Here is an 8,277-nt window from a genome sequence, read left to right as displayed (position 1 = left end):
CTCTTTGGATGTTGGTCACATGGCGATGTGACCTGTGAGTGTTAATCACATGGCGATGTGAACTAGATTATTGACTCTAGTGCAAGTGGGAGACTGTTGGAAATATGCCCTAGAGGCAATAATAAATTAGTTATTATTATATTTCCTTGTTCATGATAATCGTTTATTATCCATGCTATAATTGTATTGATAGGAAACTCAGATACATGTGTGGATACATAGACAACACCATGTCCCTAGTAAGCCTCTAGTTGACTAGCTCGTTGATCAATAGATGGTTACGGTTTCCTGACCATGGACATTGGATGTTGTTGATAACGGGATCACATCATTAGGAGAATGATGTGATGGACAAGACCCAATCCTAAGCCTAGCACAAGATCATGTAGTTCGTATGCTAAAGCTTTTCTAATGTCAAGTATCATTTCCTTAGACCATGAGATTGTGCAACTCCCGGATACCGTAGGAGTGCTTTGGGTGTGCCAAACGTCACAACGTAACTGGGTGGCTATAAAGGTACACTACGGGTATCTCTGAAAGTGTCTGTTGGGTTGGCACGAATCGAGATTGGGATTTTGTCACTCCGTGTAAACGGAGAGGTATCTCTGGGCCCACTCGGTAGGACATCATCATAATGTGCACAATGTGACCAAGGGGTTGATCACGGGATGATGTGTTACGGAACGAGTAAAGAGACTTGCCGGTAACGAGATTGAACAAGGTATCGGTATACCGACGTGATCTTGACGTGAGCACATGCCTTGACGTGATCTTGAAGGTGTTCAAGATGGATCAGTCAAAGAAGGAGTTCTTGCCTGAGTTGTAAGGTATGAAGTTAAGACTTAAAGCTCGACCATGGCAGAATAGAGAGAAAGGAACGAAGGTCGTCCCCTATGCTTAAGACATAGGCTCTACAGTATGCTATGCTGTGTACCGCACCTGAAGTGTGCTTTACCATGAGTCAGTCAAGGGGTACAAGAGTGATCCAAGAATGGATCACAGGACAGCGGTCAAAGTTATCCTTAGTAACTAGTGGACTAAGGAATTTTCTCAATTATGGAGGTGGTAAAAGAGTTCGTCGTAAAGGGTTACGTCGATGCAAGCTTAACACCTATCCGGATAGCTCTGAGTAGAGATACCGGATACGTATAATGGAGCAACAATTTAGAATAGCTCCAAGTAGAACAGTTATTTGGAATAGCTCCAAATAGAACGTGGTTGCTGCATCTAGGAGATGACATAGAGATTTGTAAAGCACACACGGATCTGAAAGGTTCAGACCCGTTGACTATAACCTCTCTCACAAGCATAACATGATCAAACCCAGAACTCATCGAGTGTTAATCACATGGTAAATGTGAACTAGATTATTGACTCTAGTAAACTCTTTGGGTGTTAGTCACATGGGGATGTGACCTTGAGTGTTAATCACATATCGATGTGAACTAGATTATTGACTCTAGTGCAAGTGGGAGACTGTTGGAAATATGCCCTAGAGGCAATAATAAATTGATTATTATTATATTTCCTTATTCATGATAATCGTTTATTATCCATGCTAGAATTGTATTGATAGGAAACTCAGATACATGTGTGGATACATAGACAACACCATGTCCCTAGTAAGCCTCTAGTTGACTAGCTCGTTGATCAATAGATGGTTACGGTTTCCTGACCATGGACATTGGATGTCGTTGATAACGGGATCACATCATTAGGAGAATGATGTGATGGACAAGACCCAATCCTAAGCCTAGCACAGAGATCGTGTAGTTCGTATGCTAAAGCTTTTCTAATGTCAAGTATCTTTTCCTTAGACCATGAGATTGTGCAACTCCCGGATACCGTAGGAATGCTTTGGGTGTACCAAACGTCACAACATAACTGGGTGGCTATAAAGGTGCACTACAGGTATCTCCGAAAGTGTCTGTTGGGTTGGCACGAATCGAGACTGGGATTTGTCACTCCGTGTAAACGGAGAGGTATCTTTGGGCCCACTCGGTAGGACATCATCATAATGTGCACAATGTGACCAAGGGGTTGATCATGGGATGATGTGTTACGGAACGAGTAAAGAGACTTGCCGGTAACGAGATTGAACAAGGTATCGGTATACCAACGATCGAATCTCGGGCAAGTACAATACCGTTAGACAAAGGGAATTGTATACGGGATCGATTGAGTCCTTGACATCGTGGTTCATCCGATGAGATCATCATGGAACATGTGGGAGCCAACATGGGTATCCAGATCCCGCTGTTGGTTATTGGCCGGAGAACGTCTCGGTCATGTCTGCATGGTTCCCGAACCCGTAGGGTCTACACACTTAAGGTTCGATGACGCTAGGGTTATAAAGGAAGTTTGTATGTGGTTACCGAATGTTGTTCGGAGTCCCGGATGAGATCCCGGACGTCACGAGGAGTTCCGGAATGGTTCGGAGGTAAAGATTTATATATGGGAAGTCCTATTTTGGCCACCAGAAAATGTTCGGGATTTTTCGGTATTGTACCGGGAAGGTTCTAGAAGGTTCCGGAGTGGGGCCCACCTGCATGGGGGACCCACATGAACGTGGGTAGTGGGGTCAAGGCCCCACACCCCTGGTCAAGGCGCACCAAGATCCCCCCTTAGAAGGAATAAGATCATATCCCGAAGGGATAAGATCAAGATCCCTAAAAAAGGGGGATAACAATCGGTGGGGAAGGAAATGATGGGATTTCTTTCCTCCCACCTTTGCCAACGCCCCAATGGACTTGGAGGGCAAGAAACCAGCCCCCTCCACCCCTATATATAGTGGGGAGGCGCATGGGAGCTACACGCTTCCCCTGGCGCAGCCCTCCCCCTCTCCCAAGTACTCCTCCTCTCCCGCGGTGCTTGGCGAAGCCCTGCAGGATTGCCACGCTCCTCTATCACCACCACGCCGTCGTGCTGCTGCTGGACGGAGTCTTCCCCAACCTCTCCCTCTCACCTTGCTGGATCAAGGCATGGGAGACGTCACCGGGATGTACGTGTGTTGAACGCGGAGGTGCCGTCCGTTCGGCACTAGGATCTCCAGTGATTTGGATCACGACGAGTACGACTCCTTCAACCCCGTTCTCTTGAATGCTTCCGCTTAGCGATCTACAAGGGTATGTAGATGCACTCTCCTTCCCCTCGTTGTTAGTTTCTCCATAGATAGATCTTGGTGACACGTAGGAAAATTTTGAATTTCTGCTACGTTCCCCAACAAGTTTAACATAGCTGGGGACAAATTCATCACCTGATTCATCATCACTAGATTCGGAAAGGTAGCATTCAGTTACCTTGGCGCCCTCTGCCATAAGGCACGGTGAAGAGGATGATGATTCAGGTGCGAAAGTCATCTCCTTGAGAGAATCCTTGTAATCCTCAAACCAAGGATCATGACGAGTACGATGACCTCCGTAGACCTCAGAGAGCCGGTCCTAGATTAGCTTCACATGATTGAGATGCATGACGTTCCTGAACTGATTTCGGGACAAACAGGAGCAGATGACATCCTTCGCTGTGAGGTTGAGTAGAGTGTACTTGTGAATGTCATCAGCCTCCGCCATCTTGCATAGATCGGTAAGACCAATCTCAGTGACGGTCCACAGTTCGCTGTCCATAGCCATGAGTCGCTTCTTCATCATGGCATTCCATCGAGGATACTCATGACCGTCAAAGATGGGGCAGGATACGTTCCTCAATCCTGCAGTCGACATAACTAAAACTCCAGGCGGTTAAACCAAAATCACACAGAACAAGGGAGTACCTTGCTCTGATACCAATTGAAAGTGTGTTATATCGACTAGAGGGGGTGAATAGGCGATTTTTATGAATTCTTCACTGAGGAATTTGCTGGTGAGGAAATTCCTAAATGAAGAACTACTAGCAGCGGAATAAGTACTCAAATGTAAACATAACAGAACACAAGCATGGTCACCATAATGGAATGAAGACAAGCACAGAGTACAAAAAATGTAAACACAGGATAACACAGAACGAAGACGGACAGACTGAAGAAATTGAACTGAGGAAATTGAGAAAGTCTTCAGTTAAAGTCTTCAAACAGATATGAACAAGCACACAACAACAGAAATGAAGTAATGAAAGAGTTGAGGAAATAGAACCAGTAAGCTTGGTGAAGACAATGATTTGGTAGACCAGTTCCAACGGCTATCTCAGTTGTACGTCTAGTTGGAGCGGATGAGTATTTAAACTCGAGGACACACAGTCCCGGACACACAGTCCTCACCGTATTCTCCTTGAGATAAGGTCACACAGACCTTGCCCAATCACTCGTGGTAAGTCTTCAGGTGACTTCCAAGCCTTCACAGACTAGGTCACTCGATGATCCACAATTCCTCTTGGATGCTCTAGACCATGACGCCTAACCGTCTGGAAGAAGCACAGTCTTCAAAGGTAACAAGCGTCGGATCCACGAAGGATCAATCTCTTCAGTGATGCTCAATCACTTTGGGTTTGTAGGTGTGTTGGGTTTGGGTTTTCCTCACTTGATGATTTTCGCTCAAAGTCCTCACAGGATGGGATGCTCTCAAATGACAAGTGTCAGTTTCTCTCGGAGCAGCCAACCAGCTAGTGGTTGTAGGGGGCAGCTATTTATAGCCTAGGGAGCAGCCCGACATGATAAGACATAAATGCCCTTCAATGATATGACCGTTAGGTGGGTAAATATTTTGGGACAGTTTGGCGCATAGCACAACAATGGTCGGAATTTTTGACTCTCAAATTCCTCAGGGCTATCATGTTCCTCACTGTGTAGGCAATCTGCACTGGCGAATTCCTAACTCCTCAGTCAGAACAAATTCCTCAGAGACAAGAAGAACTTCGTCTCTGTCACTGAAGAATATGACTGAACTGTATGAGATTTCCAATGGCTTCACTCGAAGGGATTGGTGGGTGTAGGATTTTGAGTTGAGCATCACTTGGAAGTTTTTCCTAAGTATTTCCTCGACCCCCTTTAACAGTACGGTGTTTCCTATGACTCAAGAAAGAGAAAATGAAACTATAAAAACAAAAGTCTTCACGCTTCATGTTCCTCGAAAGATTACCAAGTCTTCAAGGCCATACCAATTTCTTCACTTTCAAAGTCTTCAGAAATCCAAAGTCTTCAGTTGAAGAACTTCATTTTTAGGGGTCGACTTTCTCTGTAAATATCAAACTCCTCATAGACTTATAGACATGTGTACACTCACAAACGCATCAGTCCCTTAACCTATAAGTCTTCAATACACCAAAATCACTAAAGGGCACTAGATGCACTTACAATTACAAACTTTCTGTTAGTGCTAGTAGTTTTCAAATTTGAATAGTTTAAATTTGAATTATTTTAAATTTGTGTGAATCACTAGTTTGTGAATAACTTAACTTTAAAAATAGATTTTCCAGTGATTCTTTTTTTATGTTTAATATTAGTGTGTTTTATCATTATATTCAAATTGGTAATACATCTGGAGTTGTAATAAGTTAAAAAAAATGAAGTGCCGGTGTAACAGATGAGTTTTCGTCCGAAACCCTGATGCTTCGAAAGAGATTGTCCAGTTTATACACGAAGTGCATCCAGTTTTTGCCGTAACCCTCTCTACTTTTTTGCACATGCTATGAGGGTGAAATGATGATACCATGCCAACTTTCAACCTTTTCAGAGTTCATTTTGTAGTGCTTTTCAATTTCACGGTCATTTAGCTCTCAAAACAAATCGGTAAATGAATGAAAAATAGCAAATGATTTCAGAAAGGGTTGAAAGTTGATGACATGGCTTTGAATGGTGCATACTAAACGCAAAAAAAGTCTGGAGTTGTAATAAGTTAAAAAAAATGAAGTGCCGGTGTAACACATGAGTTTTCGTCCGAAACCCTGATACTTCTAAAGAGATTGTCCAGTTTGTACACGAAGTGCATCCAGTTTTTGCCGTAACCCTATCTACTTTTTTGCACATGCTATGTGGGTGAAATTATGATACCATGCCAAGTTTCAACCTTTTCAGAGTTCATTTGTAGTGCTTTTCAATTTTAGAGTCATTTAGCTCAAAACAAATTAGTAAATGCATGAAAAATAGCAAATGAAGGCAGAAAAGTGTTGAACATTGATGACGTGGCTTTGAATGGTGCATAGCATAAAAAGTCCGTTATTAAAATTAAAAGAGAGGCGCAATGCTCACCTGCATGTTGCTTAGCTTCGGGCCTTGAGAAACTACACATAGCTCCGTGCAGTCTACACCATTTTAAGGCCTGAAGCTAAGCAACGTGAAGGTGAGCATTGCACCTCTCCTTCATCGTCTCTACACTCAGGGCTTATAAACCGCTGTGAGAGTGCCTCTCGCTTGGCGAGGTGGGACTAAAAAACAGCTGCAGAAAGAATCAACTAAAAACTCTAGTACCGGTTCATGCCACGAACCGATACTAAAGGTGCTTGTGGGGCCCCAGCCTTAGAACCGGTACTAAATGAAATGCCTTTGTAACAGATGATTTTTCGTCCGAAACCCTAATACTTTGAAAGAGATTGTGTAAATATGTAAATATACATTGATCAATACCGCCTTTCAGCCAAAACGCGCTACTGCTATGTGTAAACATGTAAAAATATACCCCCTCTATAAAAAAATATAAGAGCATTTAGATTACTAAAATAGTGATCTAAATGCTCTTATATTTCTTTACAAAGGAATACATCAAAAATACATTGATCATCAATGATCTTTTTGTGTACAATTTGAATTGTCAATATGAGTCCTCACCGGTTTAGAAACCGGAGAAGACTCATATTGTGGCCACAAATTCTACACATAGAGTTCAATGAAGACCAAGTGGTTGTGATAGTTTGAGAAGTAACATATTTTAGGTGGTAAAAACCCTGTTAGCGGAGTGAGGTGGGACTAAAAAACCGATGCAGAAAGAATCAACTAAAAACCTCTAGTACTGGTTTATGGCATGAACCGATACTAAAGGTGCTGGTGGGGCCCCAGCCTGACCACAGCCTCTTTAGTACCGGTTCGTGGCACGAACGGCTACTAAAGGTTCACCACGAACCGATACTAATGAGCTCCGCCCGTCTAGCCGTTGGAACCGGCACTAATGGTCACATTAGTGTCGGTTCAGTTACAAACCTGGACTAATGTGCTTCACATTAGGTCCTTTTTCTACTAGTGATATGTTGCCAACCCGAGTAGCTGTTCCTCTCCTTCTGCTTCCAGTCTCCATCTGTCGCTCTCGGACCATCTCTCTGGCGAGTGGAATGATTATCCATCAGTTTATCCCTTAGGTCCTTTTCCCTTCGCACTTCCAGTCTTTCTCTGAGATCATGGCCGCGAGGCGTGTCATACTTGTCCCTTGCTTTGTTTGGACTAGACACCTCCCCCTGGATGCCTAGGACGGTCGCCATTGCGGCCATCCGAGGTACGAGAAAATTCAGTGTGCAAGTTCCTCTTCATTGGCATATGTCGAACCATGGGATGCTCAAAGTTCTTGTTTGCAGTCTTACCAGTGTGAGAACTACCCTAGCTATAATTGTTGCTACTAGCCCCAGTCGTGGACCCATCTTTGCCTGAATTATTCCTCCCCGGAGAGGCTCTTAGCCAGCCAACCCATTGTAGTGTCGAGTCGGCAGGGGGTTCACACCCCCCCTACATGCACAAGTCTACCACAATCAAAGCAGAAGTGTGGGATCTTTTCATAGTAAAAGTCAAACCAAGTCTTCTCTTCATCATCCTTCTTCTTTCTTAAATAGAAACCTCTGACCAGTGGCTCAAAAACTGAGATTTTTGCTATGACTCTCAAATTCTGCCCCCTTGTAAAACCCTCTTTATCCACATCAACCTTAACAATCTCCCCAAGCCAATCCCCTAATGCTCTGCCAAAAACTTTTGTCCTCTTGTCCGGTGGTAAGTCTGTGACCCTCACCCAAACATCAATCTTTTCAAACACCATCTCTGAAGGTCTCTTATCGCCCTCGAACTCCTTCATGATGAGAACATTGAAATCATATTGCCATGACCCATTATGTAACACATGCCTATAGTCTCCAAAAATATTGGGGCCGATCTTTGCAAATTTCGCTTCTCTATGCAGACCCCAAGCCCTAGGCATGGTTTTCTCAATCACTGACATTTTCATTGGCCTAGGAGAACAAACTTTGCCTACTGCTGACCAACGGTGCTCTTTACGGACTTGAGGATTTGGATCTTCAAAAATGAAGTCTTCTACTTCCTTGTCCATGAGCACCATGCCTCCCAACCTCGCTGAAAGGCTTGCCGCCGGATCC

This window comes from Triticum dicoccoides, chromosome 7B, assembly GCF_002162155.2.
Source record: "Triticum dicoccoides isolate Atlit2015 ecotype Zavitan chromosome 7B, WEW_v2.0, whole genome shotgun sequence".
NCBI classification, from domain to species: domain Eukaryota; kingdom Viridiplantae; phylum Streptophyta; class Magnoliopsida; order Poales; family Poaceae; genus Triticum; species Triticum dicoccoides.
The sequence above is the reverse complement of the archived record's forward strand: the minus strand, read 5'-3'. Positions refer to the sequence as shown.